The 16,979-nt window shown below is 40.0% G+C and overlaps 1 protein-coding gene across 1 annotated transcript in view; it reads left to right on the top strand.

Moving 5' to 3' along the window:
- Positions 1-16,979, top strand: part of LOC310880496 (uncharacterized protein) — a 215,969-nt gene that overhangs the window by 27,203 nt on the left and 171,787 nt on the right. Inside the window, exon 12 of the mRNA XM_083796368.1 lies at positions 11,079-11,205. The gene's annotated coding sequence lies outside the window, so the exon portion shown is untranslated. The remainder of the gene's footprint in view (positions 1-11,078; positions 11,206-16,979) is intronic.

The raw sequence follows: 16,979 nt of genomic DNA, 5'->3' as shown, positions 1-16,979 counted from the left end.
CTGTGTCCATCTTTGCTGGTTTAGACAAGATAGGGGTGGTCTTAGTTCAATTAGATGTGGCTTACCCAGGGTAAAATGTACATTTCTTCACACAAGCTTATACAAGGCACTGTGCGATAATATGACTGGGGATTCTGCATGGCATTTAATGCCTTTCAATAAAATGACTGGAGATTACAGGATCAGTTTGCAATTGGAGCGCTCAGAAGTTAATGGAAGCTGAAATCAGAGGCCTTGCCTGATCTCTTTACGAAGATGCAAACTGAAAATTGCAGCATGTGGGTTTAGTTTGATTTCTGGATGTTCTGTTCATAGAGCTGCTGAGAACAGAGTCATGCTGCCATTTTGGTTCTAGAGCTTATCTAGAGCTTATACGCTCAACTTGATCATATGATGGTTTTATCTGATCTTACTCTTACTGAAGTAATGAAACTTTTCTTTTCAATTAAAATCAAGTTAAAATTAAGATATATTTTATCCTAAATACAGTTTGTATATATAAATGTATTTTAGAGATCAAAAAGTTATGCTGCCTTGTTTAAAAGGGATGTTGCTGTATATTGGCAGTGCGGTTTAAATTGTGGTATTCATTTGTAGTAAGGTTGAGTGGGCTCCCATGTCTGTCTTTTAAACCTAAAATATTGACAGTAATGTAATCAAAGTCCTTACTTTTTATAGCAGGTTTCCTGAGGCTGTCCCTCGGAAACCTATTAAATCTGAAGAAGAAACTGAAGTGTACTCTCATAGGGCTGACTTCAAGGACACAGCAAAAATCCAGATCTCTGCTGCGTCCCTCTCCTTCCTGACACAAATCTAGCATGGACTTTGTGAGCATTTCCTTGTTTCTTTCCACGTCCTTATTCTCCTGCATTTATACAAAGGAATGTTCTGGGAGATACTAGAGCTGTAAATGGCCTTACCTTTTTTTCTTTTTTCTTTTTTTTTCCTCCACATCCCAGTATTGCTGCTTAAAGCATCCATAAGTGCTCTTCCTGACAAGGTCTCTTGTATTTAAACCTCTAGCTCTCTTAACGTAAAGACCCATTTCTCTAATGAACTGACTTGACAAATGCAATGGATTTATTTGAAAAAAAAGTCAAAAGGAGCGATTTGAATTATTTTAAAAGATATTACCATATTTCATAGCAGCAATGCGTACCTACTGCTGGGACTAGTGGCTTAAGGCCTTGAATACAAAATTTCTTCTAGTTAGATGACTGGATGGCCCCTCGTGCGCTACTTTTATTCTTTCTGGAATATGCTTTAATCTCCAAAGTGCCTAATGTGCATATCACAAAAAAACCTGCTTCATTGTTTACGTTTCTGTGATTTTTTTTTAGGGAGAATACTCAGCTTGCATTGAGTGTCTATAAATAAATCATAAATATTTGCAAATGCTTTTGTTTGCACAGTTGTAACATCTGCTTTCTTGCAGAAAAGCAAGGGTTTCTTGCTCAAATTAACTGTGGAAAGTGTTTCTTAAATGAACGGAATGGCACAAATCCTACTTTTACTTTTTTGCTACTTGTGGACTCTTTGAACATCCCAGAGGACCATCTCTTATTCCACAGAAATCATAGGCAAAAGTTCTTAAAGGTGCCTTGTAATAATTCTTGCTCAGCTTGGCGAAGACAGGGTTAGATACCAACCTTTCCTGAATACTTCAAGCTCTCCGTTGTGCTCTTTTTACATTCAAGTCAAAAGCTGACCAATGAATAAACCCGTTCTGCCCCCCAATCTTCCTGCCTGTCCTGCAAATGCCCTGCCTGAGCCTAGAAAACAGGTGTGCTTGCCTGGCTTGTTTTATGCTGTGCTCTGCTGATCTGTCCTGCAGGCATCACACATCCCCCACAGAAGAGGGAAGTTGGATGGCTAGTGAGTTACCATTTTTCTTTCAGGTGCAGAGTTATTCTGCTCAGGTGTTTCAGGAGGGGGAGAGAATTCCAGGAGTGTTCGGCGACCTTCACACTCACCCTTCCGTGTGGCTTAGCCTTGGCCGAAAAGTCTGCGCTGCCAGTGCGACCTGCCTGCAAAAACCACAGCAGTCCCACAACCTTCCAGGTTTCCTTTATGGAATGCTTTTTGGGCAGTCTTTCTCTTGCAGGTGGAGCCTTTTTGCTGGGTCAGGAATATTCCACATGTGCAACTAAAGCGGATTTTTGTTTACCTTTAGTCCCTTTCCCATTACCTTATTTTCCTCTCTCTGCATATGCGATGGGATCCTTGTCACCTCCTGCTAGGACTTCCACCATAACAGAGACCCAGCTGCGCTAGGCAGTGGTACTGCAGAGCATAAAAACGCAATCCCTGACCAGGAAGAACTTCCAGTCTGCTTAGAACACTACTCATAGAGGCAGAAGATGGGATGTGAAGCCATGTTTAGCTAGGGAGGTAAAATGCGCTCGAGGCAATGCAGCAGGGCAGGGGTGGAACCAGAAATAAATCACAAGTTGTCTGAACTGCAGGTTATATTGTCTGTGCTTTGACTTCTGCATAGGTAGTCAGAACTACGTAACTCAAAGGGATCAAATCCATAAGAAAAAAGCCTACTGTACATATTACTACTGTACATATTACTCTAGGATATGGGAGTGAAGTCTGAGTGAAGTCTTTTCCCTTGGCTGGGAAATTGTGTGGCTGCTGTGCAGAAAGTGAGATTTGCTGTTAAATAAAGGAATGAAGCTATGTTCCTTCTTCTGCCAGTCTTGTTTTGGGTCAGTCAGCAAATATTTGTTCTGTTGCCTTAGTTTCCCTGTCTATTTAGTAGTCATACTAAGTGCCCAGCTCTGGATTGTTTCACAAGCATATCGTTACCTTGATTTGAATTCACTGAAATACAAATAATCTGAACGAGCTGTTACAAGTTTATAACATCTCCTATGTAGCTGTGCTGTCAAAGCAGATGGTGCTATCTCTTGCTCCAGAATTAGTGTAAGGCTGAGAGAACATATTTGTTGCTTCAGTGTTAAACTTGGAAACAAGTAATCTAAGAATTCAACAGTGGCATTTTCCTATACATTTTTTTTTCCAAAAGCAGTAAACAGCAATAAAACAGGGAATGTCCCTTTCTGCTTGGTGAGAGGAAGAACCTGATATGGAAAATTGCAAGATCTGGAGCTATTACTAAAATGCCTCCTGTTATAATTTAATGTTTCTAGATCAGATTTTTTTTTAATCTTTTACTGTTTTCTTCATGGTTAATTTCTTAATATGCTTTCCAAAACAGTAGAAAAAACTGTTGCAGCCTCTGCTTCTGCACTGACTTTTCTGACAGTTTGTGGTTATGTACCTTACAGCTGGGTAGGGTCTATTAAGTGATTTTTCTTTTTTCTTTTGTGAAGATGAGAAAGTTCTGTATTGAGAGTTACCTAGGCTTCTTTTGTATTGTTTCTAAACCACTCAGAATATGCAGTAATACTTCATCTAAGTTAAATCTGTTACAGAATGCAATTCCTGGGTGTTGTGAAGTGGGTTGTAGTATACTTGTTTGGCCCAGTATATATTCATACTCTTTCCCAAACGTAAAGCCTGTTTGTGGCAGTGCACAAGTGGATGCCTAGGAAAATACTGAAGAGCAAGATAAGCACGTACTAACATTTCTCTCATGCTTCCAGTATTCCACTTAATTTTTGAACCTGTGTAAGCTTTTATATCCTAAGGCAATGCGTTCTACAGTGTAATTACATGTTGCAATTTCATTTGACATCCCATAGCTCTTGTATTATGAAAGCTATTGAGCACTTGTTTCCTATCTACCTTTTCCATGGCTTCTAGTATCTTAAAAATCTTTCTCGTACTCTCAGCAGTCTCTTTTCAGACATAGTGCTGATGTATTTATTGTTCATCTGAATGGAAGCTATTTCATTTCTTTGATTGTCTGTGCTGTCTTCTGTACTTTTTCTAGTCTGACAGCTTTGTTATGATGGGGAGAAAAGGGAGTGCACTTATTCCTTTGTTAATAACTCCTAGCATTCGATTTTATTTTTTTTTAAACTGCTAATGAAGACTGAGTTGATGTGTTTACAGAACTGTGTATAACTTCAAAATCTCATTCCTGAGTGGTAATAGCAATTTCAAAGTCAATCACTGCGTGTAAAAAGTTAGGATCATCTTTCTGTGTATACATTACTTTACATTTATCAGTCTGGGATTTTGTCTGCTGTTTAATCAAAATCACTCAGTACAGTGAGAACCCTCTGCAATTCTCTGCTGTCAAATTATGTTTTTATTATAACAGATGTTTTAGTAACGTAAGCAGACTTTGTTATCTTGGTATTCGCCCCTTCTCCAGATGAATTATGAATATTTTGAACAGTTCAGTCTTTAGCAGAAATCTGTGCTATGATCTCCACATGACTGCAGCTAGAGCAGTGGGACCACACTGGAGGCCTCCTGGAGTAGATGATGTGTTCATTTCTGTATCATTCTTAGCTGAACATATAACCCATTCAACTTGTATCTTTCTGTTCCCTGGCAGATTGCTTTTATAAGAACTTTTAGTGATAAATGTTATCAGAAGCCCTACAGAAATCCATTGAGACTACATCAAGCGTATATTCCCTGTCCATATGCTCCATGTCTCCTTCCAAGAATTCCGGTAGCTTGTGAGTTCTGATTTTCTTCTAGAAACAGTGTTAACTCTTCTTCCATATGTTCTGTTTATGCACGTATCCTTAAATTTTCCTTATCATGTCTGGCATTTTGCCTGCTGTGGAAGCCAGAGATCTGGTCTGTATTTCCCTGGAATGTCCCCAAAGTGCTTTTTGAAAATTGGCGCTACAGTTTGCCACCTTCAGTTTCTGTGGCATTCAAGGGATGTTACACGCAGACTGTTTTATTCATTTCCTATAACGCTCAGGTGTTTCATTTCTGACACTAAACTTTCTGCTCCTCCTTTGTACCTACTTGTGCAACTCACTGCTATGAAAGGAAGAAAATCTCACTCTGAATTTATAGTTTTTATATGAATTATATTAAGGCCACAGGCAAAGCTGTCCTAGGCTGTTGTGGGAGCAGTAGAACAGCTATCTGACCAGCACCAGTTCCACAAGAAATCCTTGAACTTGATATTACATTTAAGCATAGACAGTGAGGTGTTCATGCTTATTAGGGAACTATATACTTTTTAGGAGAGTATTCATAACCAATATATAAGATTCAGTCTTAGCTAACTGGATTTGCAAATGTGCTTTTATTGTTGCACTGATTTCTGAAAACCTGGTGGTTATGTTTTCTGTTACGTAACTCCCTTTATGTAGTTCCTGCATTTAATGAACTTGAGAGATACATGTGTTGAGAAGTGTGATATTTAGCTTGCAGTTGGTTGCCTGACAACACAGCATCAGTCTCGTACTTCTGCACTGGAGATATGGTAATGTTCTTGCTAGTCTTAAGATTATGTACATAGGCTGAGAAAAACAATCTGTCAGCAGCATATTACAGGTTTCCATCTATGTTATTCTCAGGCATCTCAATAAGGTATGCTTATTAAATTACTGATAGAAATGGGGTTTTGAAACAGTATTAAAATATTAGGAAGCAACAGCTTTACAGCTTTATAGAGCTCATATACAAAATAAGGAGGGAGCCCTGTAGAAAATAAGTATGCGGTTGTGCAAGTGAAGACCATGAATCACAGAATTGTAGGGGTTGGAAGGGACCTCGAGAGATCATTGGGTCCAACCGCCCTGCCAAAGCAGGTTCCCTAGAGCAGGTTGCACAGGTAGGCGTCCAGACGGGCCTTGAATATCTTCAGAGAAGGAGACTCCACTGGGCAGCCTGTTCCGGTGCTCTGTCACCCTCACCATGAAATTCTTTTGCATGTTGGTGCAGAACTTCCTGTGTTCCATTTTGTGGCCATTGCCCCCTTGTCCTGTCCCCACAAACCACCGAAAAGAGGTTGGCCAAATCCCTCTGTCTCCCACACTTAAGGTATTTGTAAACATTAATAAGATCCCCTCTCAGTCTTCTCCAGGCTGAACAGACCCAGGTCTCTCAGCCTTTCCTCGTAGGGAAGATGCTCCAGGCCCCGTATCATCTTTGTGGCCCTTTGTCGGACTCTTTCCAGGAGATCCCTGTCTTTTTTGTACCAGGGAGCCCAGAACTGGACGCAATACTCCAGGTGGGGCCTGACCAGGGCAGAGTAGAGGGGGAGGATCGTCTCCCTTGACCTGCTGGCCACGCTCCTTTTAATGCACACCAGGATCCCACTGGCCCTCTTGGCCACCAAGGCACACTGCTGGCTCATGGCCAACCTGTCGTCCACCAGGACCCCCCAGGTCCTTCTCCTCAGAGCTCCTCTCCAGCAGGTCGTCCCCCAGCCTGTACTGATACGTCCGGTTGTTCCTTCACAGGACTCTATACTTGCTTCCCCCCCCCCCACCCCCCCCAAAAAAAATCACCAACCAAATGGAAAAAATCCCAACACTTTTATAAAACTTCTGTTAGAAGCTTTAACAAAGCTATGGCTTTGGGGACCCATAGCTTCTGATGGATGGGTGAAGTGAAAGTGGTAAAGATGTGGGGTTGCATATTAAAGATGCATGACTGAAGTAAAAGTAATTAACGAGTAGCACTTGTGTTTTAAAAACACTTCTCAAGTTGAAACTCTTTTTCTTCATTTCTTTTGGTCTTTCCTCACCTTTACACAAGGGAAGAAACTGTTTTAAAAACCTTCTGGAGAAAACAGAACTAGAACTGAACTTTCTATTACCTTCATTGATTTATTTTTTTTTAGCTAATGAAAAATATGGCAAACATTTTTTACTGGAGAAATAAAAAGTTTTTTTGATTAAATCTAATTCCTCTGTGGGAACATCTGCGTTGAAAAATTTACCAGCTTTATTAAGAATCCTCATTATAGTGGGTTGTTAACTTCATGCTTTAATATATTTAATATGAGGGTACCTTACTTAGGCGCAACAAAGCAGCTGCACACACAAATCCTCTGCTTATTCTTTTCCAGAGGCACTGACGCTTCTAGGATGTACCTCACTAAGGGTGTCTTGTTCCTCAGTAATTCCAAGTTCAAAAATTGCAAATGGGATACTGTTTTACTTCAGCACTTACAGAGCTTTAGAATAACCCTTCCTGAAGTCTGTCTCATTTTGATCAGTGCTTTAAATCATAACACTGACAGCACAGTAAATAATAGCTCTACCTTTTGATAAAGATTCTTTGTCCTATGACTTAAATTTATTTGAACAGTTGAAGGATAAGTACCTTAGGAGAATCTTCAATGAGTAGCTCCTTCTGGAAATTGAGACTTTCCTTGGGATTTGAACTCTTTGTTGGTCAAAATTTGTATCCAGACCTTTACAACGTGTTCCAACGTGATTACCTTTTGAATGTGCTTTGAAATCATTTCATAGTCAAAAATGTGGAGTAGTAGTAACTGTCTCTCTTCAGAACTTCAGCAGAGATTAGAGATTGCATTTACTTGGGAGGAGTTCCTCAAACACCAAGATTTTCTGGCCTTTGGCTGGTAGAGACATTAATGAAATCATCTTGCTGTGTACGTACAACTTCTTTTCTTTAATAGCTAATTAAATGCTTTTTGCCAGCACTAAATGTGATTGAAAGTAATGAAAAAATACTCAGCTATGAGTAGTAGCAATGAAATTAAGTTGTAGATTCAATTTTAATAGCAATTCTTCCTGAGTATAACAGAGGTAATTTTTTATATTCTTGCGTGGGAATTTCTGGGTGATTAATATTTACAGATATGTAAGCTAAGATTCTGCAATGGGAAGAGTGTTTCCTCTTGGAAGTATTATTGTTCACATGCTGCTGAAGAACTTAGCTTGTGGCAGATTTTAATGGCAGTGAGTTCTGAATTGTTGAAACCAAGAATATAATCAAGGTCAGTCTGTTCTCTTAGTTCAGGATTTAGCTTCATGATGGATTGATGTTAAATATTGAACCACTTTTATTAAATGAAAGGCAAGCTCATCTTGTTGTTTTGTAGTTTTACTACAAAAAAATCCCAACCTAATTCATGGAAAGAACCAGTCTCTAGTTAAACAACCGTGACATAGTGTAATTTATTCTGGTTTAGCATCACTGGATAGACTGCTTAGGGCACTGGGTAAGGATCTGAAAGACAAACCAAGCTCTTATTTTTGGAAAGAATCACTTGGAGAAGGGTATGTCTTTTGGCAAAATAAGTGAAATAGATCCAGCTATCCTGTTACATCGGCAGAACTGGCAGTCAGATCATAAGTACTTAAAATTCTTGAGGTCTCTATTTGAAAAAGCAAGCAGGCAAGCATACAGTCAAATATAATGAGTTTTCTTCCAAACAATATGTAAATAAGCATGAAACTCCTCTTGATGTATAAAAAAAAAAAGTAAAGACACTGCAAATGCTTGGTGATTAATAATAAAGGCAGCATTAATAAATTTTGAGCTTCGTGCTATATATATTTAGTTAGCAAATGATGTAGTTAATAGCAAGGCCATTCAAACATCACACAGTTTGTGTAGCATGCTTCTGCTATAGTTAGGCTGCTATCCAGTAGTAGTAAGACAATCATATTTTGTTTTTTAAGATGCTTTAGGCTTTCAGTACTTTCAATATACTCTCATAATCCTTCATACAGGAGAGGAACAGGCCGCAGTCGGGTAATGCCTGTTCTTATTACCTTCTAAGTATCAGATGAACAAAAGCAGTTCTGCGTACAAAAATTGTGACTGTGAAATACTTTTAAAAATAAATCCTTTATCAGAAGGACTTAGACATTACAAAAGGTGTGCTATAAAGTCTAGGAATCTTTGTATACCAAAAGAAATAAAAAAAATTAGGGGATGGCTTTTTTTAAATAATTTGTGTGTGACGACTGTCATTGTCACAGGAAATAGAGTTGGAAAAGACCATTGAGGGAACTCTGGTGATATTTGTATAATGATTTCTGAAACACTAGTGATGGAGACTTGTAGTTTATTTCGGTGTTTTTCTAGAACTTGCTGGCCAGACTAGCAGGGAGCTGTCTGAGGAGTGACAGCTAAAGTGGGTGCAGTAGGTCAGTGGCTTACACCAGTGAGCACTCTCCAGATAAAATATGAGTGGGACCAGATACGCTGGGCTTCTCTTTCCCTGTGGGGTGGCCTCTCAGTGAAGCGAGAGCCCAGTGTGCTTGGCCTGTGACTGTCTCTGCATCGGAGCAGTTCTGCACGGCACAACCTGATGGAGAAGTCTCCTGGAGACGGCAAGCCTTTTCCAGGAGGAGGAGACTGTAGTCATTGCCCTCCTTCTCTCATCCCGCTTGTGTGGACTGCAAAATAGCTTAAATTCTTCAAGGTGAGGGAGGCAAACAAAGCCTGAGGTTTTGGTGTCGTGTTTGGGGTTTTGTGCAAGTGAGCTGAACAATTGCTTAAGTGTTGGCAGTACTGAGGTGCTTTAGGACACCTGCAAAGGCACCTGGGGTGTTAAACGGTGAAGCAAGTGCTGTCATGGGAGTCCCCACTGAGCAGTAACATTCGCTGCTGTTTTGGAAGTAGAAGTCTAATTTGTTTGGATTAGAACTGATGTTGTTTAGGAAAGTGTCAGAAAAAGAAACCACGTCTTTTGCTGGCGTTTACAGAACTGTGTAATGGAGACCCTGGCAGTGCGTTATATTGGTGTTTATCAGTACTTCAAACTTTCCTCTCCTGGGCACGGATGTTTTTACATCTTTGAGACGGTTCTCAGTACCAGGCACTGTTTTTGGCACCATTTCTCTGCCCATGTCCTTTGGTGAGAAATCAAGTTCAAGTGAAAAGTGGGAAAGCAAAATCACAAATCCCACACAGCCATTACAGAAGAGTAACACTCCTTCCCTGGAAACGCCGGTCCTCAACAAATTGTAAATTCCCTGCTTGAGGGGGGAAGCCAGCCCTCTTTGGCTCTGTGGAGAAGTGAGTCTCTTGATCATCCTTGGCAGCTCTGTCTAATGCAGGCTGGGTTCAGACACGATGGAAACACAGCAGTGGAAAGCCCCCCACTCCTAGAGTGTACGAAATGGAAGTCTGCTGCCTGCGGTGAGCTTTAGCAGTGCTTTTTGCTCCCTCCCAAAGACACAGGAGCACGGAGCAATTCCAGCAAAGCTCTGTGTACCTCTGTATTCCTGCTGCGTGCTTCCCTTTCTCAGGGTTGTCAGGATGACGTCTGTGGGCTTGCTGCAACTTGCGAGTGGCAATCAGGGTGAATTGAGTTTACTGAGCAAGTCCCCTTGCCTGGAGTTTTCTCTTGGCTGGTGACTCTCCTGGGTACTGATGCCATCCATTACTTCACGTGGTATTTGAAAAAAGATAATACGGGAGACAAAGCCTCCCAGAAAGGCTTTGAAGTTTTCTATACTCAGGCAGAACTCAGGACAGCAGTCCTGTCCAGGCACTTTGTGTTCTCTGAGTTGTGGATATATTCCGTTTTTCAGTTGAGAAATAATCTGAACGTGGATGTGAAACCAGGACCTGAGGCTCTAGGGATAAACAATAGTGCGTATGCCTTTATGCTAACCTAGAATAATTAAAATTATTCATTCCAAGGGAAACTTGTTTAGTTTCTCTCATAAAAATTGGATGGACTTTTTTCCTCTGCTATATAAAGGCCCTCTGGAAAAGATTAACTTTGAAATCTAAAAAGCAAGTCATCTTTCAGTAATAAAGCGGAGTCAGTAAAATGTGTTCATTTATTACTGGCTGTAGTACTAAAACCTAATATTATCCATTGGTCTATTTTTAGGAAAAAAAGGATTGATAAAATCTGCATGTCAGTAGTTCTTATGAAGCCCAAGAGAAGACTGTTTATTCTGTCTCTTTCACAAGCAATTCCTACAGAGAGTGCAGCTAATTGTCTTGTACTGTAATGTGCTTTGAGCCCATGGGTAGCCTCTATCTCCTCTTATGAGCAAAGTCCTTAGGATTTAACTGAAATTGTCATTTCAAAGGAACGTGGAACACTTAAAAGTTCTGCATTCTTTTTTGGACCTTCAGTGACTTGAGAGCTGTTAAATAATTATGGATTAAAGAAGTAGTGGGAAGAAAACTATTCTACACACAATAATGAATGTTTTCAAATTGGATGTTTTTTTTCCGTTCAGTGATTCTTTCCTGTTGGAGTCAAGATGGCCTGTGGCAAGGCCACATGGAAACTGCTACTGCTGTCAAAGGCTGGCTGGAGCAGTGCTGGCTGCTGAGAGGCATAACCCTTCCAGAGCCAGCTACCTGGTGAGTCGAGTGAGAGTTTCAAACTTTGACATCTGAATTTTCACGTGAGGGTAGACTGAGAGGGGGGCTGGGAAAATGTGGCCAATGTGTGTGGTACAGCAGTCCTGCAGTGCGTAAGTATAGGTGCTTATGAAAACGTTCCCTTTCCAAGTTACTTTTTAGTCTGCTCATTTAGAGACGATGTCAGTGCTGTGGGTCTATTCCCTACACAATAGGAAGGTCGTTCTAGTACTAAGAGTGTGTCTGTTGCTCGGATTAACTGACATTAAGCTCTCAGATACTAAGAGTGGTGCACATTTTGTTTACTAACTCCTACAGAGCTCTGTGTTCTGCACATTGCTGGTTTGGGAGCCAGAAGCCAACAAGCAGTGCTAGCACAGAGCTCTGGCTCATCTTGTCTGCTGAGCTTGTACTTCCTCTAGCGTGAGCTGGTACTTCTCAGCTGGGAGGTAGTGTGGAATTAAATGAGGTGGTCTTTTATGGGTTTAACACTGAGGAGCCTTGGGGTGTGAATACTGAACCAATTTACTAGTGGTTTTCCTGGGCTTTGTTATACTGCTAGAGTGGTAGTAAGCGTAAATGGGAATCTGATCTGTTTTAGTTAGCCTTTAGCTGCAATACCACGTTCTTTGTTACTGGTATCTGGAATCTCAGACTGCTAGAAAACTAGCAGTGAGAACTTACATGCTTGAATACAAGAAACATTTTTTTTTTCCACTTGCTGTCCTGCCTTAGTCTTAACCTGACAATACGGAGCCTCAAGATGAACTTGGGTTTCTGTGCTGAATGACTCTGCTCATCCTGCCTGAATAATAAGTTGGGAAGACCTTCCTATTGCAGTCAGTGGCACTGAGAACACATTCAGGCTCAAGGATTTCTGTGAAAGATTTAAGGGAAATAATAAAATCTTAGGTACATAGAATTTACTGATACATTTCAGCACATAGAAAGAATGTATTGATACATTTCACTTTACTGACTTTGGCTTTCAGCAAACATGACTCTTTATTCAGGGCAAGAAACAGTGCACACATAGCAGATCAAAATGGAGACGAGAGTGACTAGAAGAGGCAAGGCCTGGAGATAGGAAGAGTGGTGGCACAATGACATTTCTAAAAATGGTTTTAATCTATTTGTGCAACTTGAGAGACTGTCACTAAATGTTTCTTTTGTGTGGTGTATCTGCACTGGCTAATTGAAGATAAAAGCCCTTAGAAGAGAAGGCTTTTAGTTGCATGTTGAAAACCAGCAGCAGTGAAGAACTTTTTCAGATAAGGGAGACAATTAATTTGACATCTCCAGTTGTGACCTTATTTTCTTCTTTAGCATGCAGTGCTCAAAGAAAAGGCAGGGTTTGCTAGAATTGCTTGAGAAGGTCTGTATGTATGTTTCTGAAGTTTGCAGCTGCACTTCACTTTTAATTTTTTTTTTTAAATTCATCAGTGTGATGACTAGTTCTGTGCATGCAGCTGCCCCTGAACAGCAAGGTTTTTTTAACCTGCTTAAGAGGCTGGAAGAAATGCTGCGTATGCAATACTATGCTGCGGAGTCTTAGGAACTCTTCAGACAAAAGCTTTTCTGTGTAAAGTAAATTATTACTAGAAATACTGCAACATTCCCAGTATAAGGTTCTCAAAAATTTATTTAGGCAAAAGAACACCTCACCCGCCAAACTATCAAATAATGACTTTCACAGATGCTGATAGATACAATTAAATCTTTGTTGTGACTCAAGGAGTTAGCTGATTCTGTGATGATCAGATATAAAACAGGTCAGAAGTATCTTTGAAAAACATAAGCTTTAAGACTTAATCTTCAAGAGGAAATCTGTTTAGAACCGACTGAGCTGGTTTATACTCTCGGAATATTGGTGTAGAAGTGTTTTTAACAACAGTTTAAAATACATTGGAATCTTACATTGGAATCTACTTTTTGAAGACAGCTTTGCGTAGCATAATGGCAAAGTGCTTGGCTGCAACGCACTCAGTGAAAATGTTTTCCTATTAAAAAAAATTGCTGTTGCAGTTCATGTTTTTTTCTCAGTAACACAACTTAAAGACTGTTTCTATAAGAATCTGTTTACCCTTTATTTTAAAATGAAAGTTTATAAGATCATTAATGATATTAATGATGGCTACAAGCTTGTACACAGCTGGGGTGCACTCCAGTCCTACAAATTGCAACGGGGAAAAAAGAAAAACCTTTTTGCTTGTGAGCTGTTCTTTGGGCTTTTGTCCTTTTATGTCTGATGGACAGATGGCTTCAGCTGCAACTAAGTGGCTGAATTTGCTTGCAACCAATTTGGGTTAGATTTGAACTGACAAACCTCATTCTGCAATCCTGCCTAACTCGAGCAAGCTGGGCAGCCCCTGGGGTGCTATTTAGAAGTGCTGACTTTCCCTGATTTACTGCCGTTTGCTATTTCACTGCACAATCATTTATACATTTAAGTTGTTTAATATTGGATTAACATTCTAAGATAAACTGTAAGCCTGAGGATACCTGTCTTTGGGAGGTTGTTAAATTATTTATGATAATTGTGGGTTTAGTCTTAGATGGTTGCTCGTGTCAAGACAGTATAGGAGCATTTGGGGAACGTTATGCATTAAAATTAACATGAGAAACACATTTAACGTTTTTACCACTGATGATAAAAATCGTTAATGTTATGTCAATACTAGTTACTACTAATAGGATTGTGTATGTTTAAAAGAAGCATAGGCCTTTCATCAGTAAAGGTAATGAAGAAGCCTGAAGACAGACTATACAGATAAAAATTATAATGCTAAATAGTTGCCTACTGCCTGCATAAGTCTTCCTGCTAAAGTTAGTGGGCAGATTCTACTCCTGTTGTGTGGAGTGGATAGCAAGTTATAACAAAAAAGACGAAACGGGAAGTTCTGTGTTCCTCTCTCTCTCTGTCTCTCATTTCTCCAGATACTAGGATTTTTCCTTACTAAAGTGAAGCGCAGCTGATGAACGTGCTCGCTGCAGCTCATGCATCTGAAAATACAGCAGGTCTATAATAGACGTGCTGAGAATAGTTGCTGCCCAAGCTAGTGATGACCTTAAACTACAGGGTGTAAGCCACTGTGAAATGGTAGTGCCAGCTATCTGTGGGAAGGGAGAGATGAAACCGTTGGATGGTCTTGGTGCTTTGAACTTTGCCAGGAATAGGTTGGCTGAGGGGGCCTTAAGGTCACAGGTAGGCTTGAAAGACCTGGAGGAGACAGCATCCTGTGTCACAAGTGTCACTGCTGCTGGGCCTCATCAGCTTATTTAAGCAGAGGCATCAACATCGGTAGGTTGGTAGAATGAGAGTCAATGTAATGGAACGATTGCTTGCCTTAGGTGTGCTGACCCAAAGGGAGGAGGAAGGACCTCATGGTGTTAATTGGCTAAGAGTGCATATAAAATCCTGTGTATAACAGTGGTACTCAGCTGGCTGACTTGAGGTAGGTTTTCTAGAAACAATAAGACAACAAATAGAAAGTTTAGCCGTTTCAACAGTTAACTCTCTTTGGTAAAATGAATAGCTACACCACCAGTTGCTCTGCCTATTCGAAATAACTTGTTCTCCCATCATTATAAGGAAGGTGGGCTCTGACTTTTACTTAAACAGGTTCTGTGCAAATTAATTTTGAAGTTAATGAGACGAGCTTTTATATACCCAATCTTGGCCCGTTGCCTGAGGAAAGCCAAGTGAAACCACTGAACCCATGGGAACCAGTGACAAATGGCATTGAAGTTCATCTCCTACTTTGCTGGGGGAGAATTATCCTTATAAAAGTATCCTCTGAAGTTCTTTAAAGTTTGAATGAACTATGGGTGGAAATAGACTTGAGCTGATAGTTGTGATAAATGTTACTGCCTGTAGAAGAGGTATCTTGCCTCAGATGCTGTATTTGGTTGTAACTCATCTGATCTCTGAGCCCTTGTCTTCATAATTTGTGGCAGTTTTCCAGCACTTCATTCACACATTCTTTATTGGCTATTGTGATCGTCAGTTTATACACCACTTTAATTTAAAAACTCAATAAAAATGCTTTTTACACAAATAATATTGTATAAAACTGTCACATTTCTTTAGGGTAATTCCTCAGATTATTAATGAGCCACACAGATCCTGTATTAGATCATGGCTTCTTATAAAGATTTTATAGCTCCACTCAGATATTTTGTTTGGTGGGTAATCAGCTTTAATAAGCAGTATGTAACCATTCATGAATGAGAAGAAATCCTATGGTAGAAACTAGAAGGCACCATAGAAATGTAATTAGGATATATAAACATTATTCTAAATACCTATAAACACACAAAAACTGAATTGCTTTATAGCTCTTCTGAGTCATAGTTGAGAAGGTAGATAGATTCATTTAACCTGGAGGCTTTTCCCATGAGAGACTCAGCGGTACTTGCTGCTACTGAGCCCTGCACAGGTAAGGATTCATGCCTGTATGGCCCATGATGTGCTCTGTCCCTCTGCGGAGCACGGGGCGCTGTGGCTGGCGTGACCGCGTAGACACCCCTATGGCAGCTCTGCTGTCTGTGTGACCTTTACAGGATGTGAGCATCCATAAAGGGGATTTGAGCAGAAGTCTTCTCAGACCAGTCACAGAAAAATTACTTGAAATAGTTATTTGTAAATTTGGTTTTTGAAAATAGTTTTCTTTTCCTGTTCTCACTCTTCAATGATTTTTTGTTTTGGTGGGGTGTCTTAGCAGCCTGTGTAATATTTTATTAATTCCTAGGGGTTTTGCCTTTAGTGTATTACAAGGTGTAAGAAGCAGCGTGTCCAGTTGAGATTTTCTGAAAATTTCCATGTTTAAAAAAAAAAAAAAATCAAAATACGCTCATAACTTTGCCACATTTAAACAACTCAGGCTAGTGAAGAGTGCTTGTTTTTTGCGTATGCCTCATGTACATTTTCTTAGATGGATTTGGGTAGTAGAGTGAAAGGAAGAATTTCAGCTGAAGTAGTTGGAATTTCTGGGAATAATAAAAGGGAGGAATATGTTGTTCTCTTCTGCCTTTAAAACATCTTTCTAAGGTTTTATTCTAAGGTGCTAATCTGAAGTTGGGATATGAAATCCAAAGAAGAGGAACCTTGCTAACCGCAGAGATTTTCTTTTGGAATTTTTGAAAATTCAACCAGGTGTGACTAAAATCTCCCCTTAGTAGTGATACAAGGGGCAGCAGCCACAAATGGAGTCTTGGGAGGTTCAGATTGCACATTAGGAAAACTTCTTCACTATGTGCCATGTGGGGCAGGTCACTCAGAAAGACCTCTTCAAACTCAAATCTTTTATTGAGGTTGTTCTTTTCTGACCTGTAATGGAAATGGGATACTGACAAATCATCTCCTTCAAAAGCAGCTCTTTAGTTGTCCAGTTCTTGGGACTTTTTTCCTTCCTGTACAAGGGCTAGGAAGGAAAATGGGGCAAGAGTTTATGGAAATTGATATGATAATCGTAGGGGGGGAAGTATTACACTTTATCATTATTAATGCAATAGGCTTAACTTCTGTTAGCATTAGGGTTTAATAATGGGCCCATTAGCTCTCTTTTGCATTCTTCCTATTTTTCATGTTGAGGACATGATATGCCTCCCCTTTGGCTGTTCCTTAAATAAAGGGCATTCCTGTTTCCAAGGCAGAAATGTCACACAGAGGTAGGTACAACTGAAGAGTATTCCTCACCATTTCATTTGCCGACAAATGTAGAACAGAGCACAGTTCTGTTCACAGCTACCAAGGACAGGAAGCTGAATTGCCT

The sequence above is a fragment of the Anser anser genome (genome assembly GCF_964211835.1).
Source record: "Anser anser genome assembly, chromosome: 12".
Taxonomy (NCBI): domain Eukaryota; kingdom Metazoa; phylum Chordata; class Aves; order Anseriformes; family Anatidae; genus Anser; species Anser anser.
This window is presented reverse-complemented; position numbering and strand designations above follow the sequence as displayed.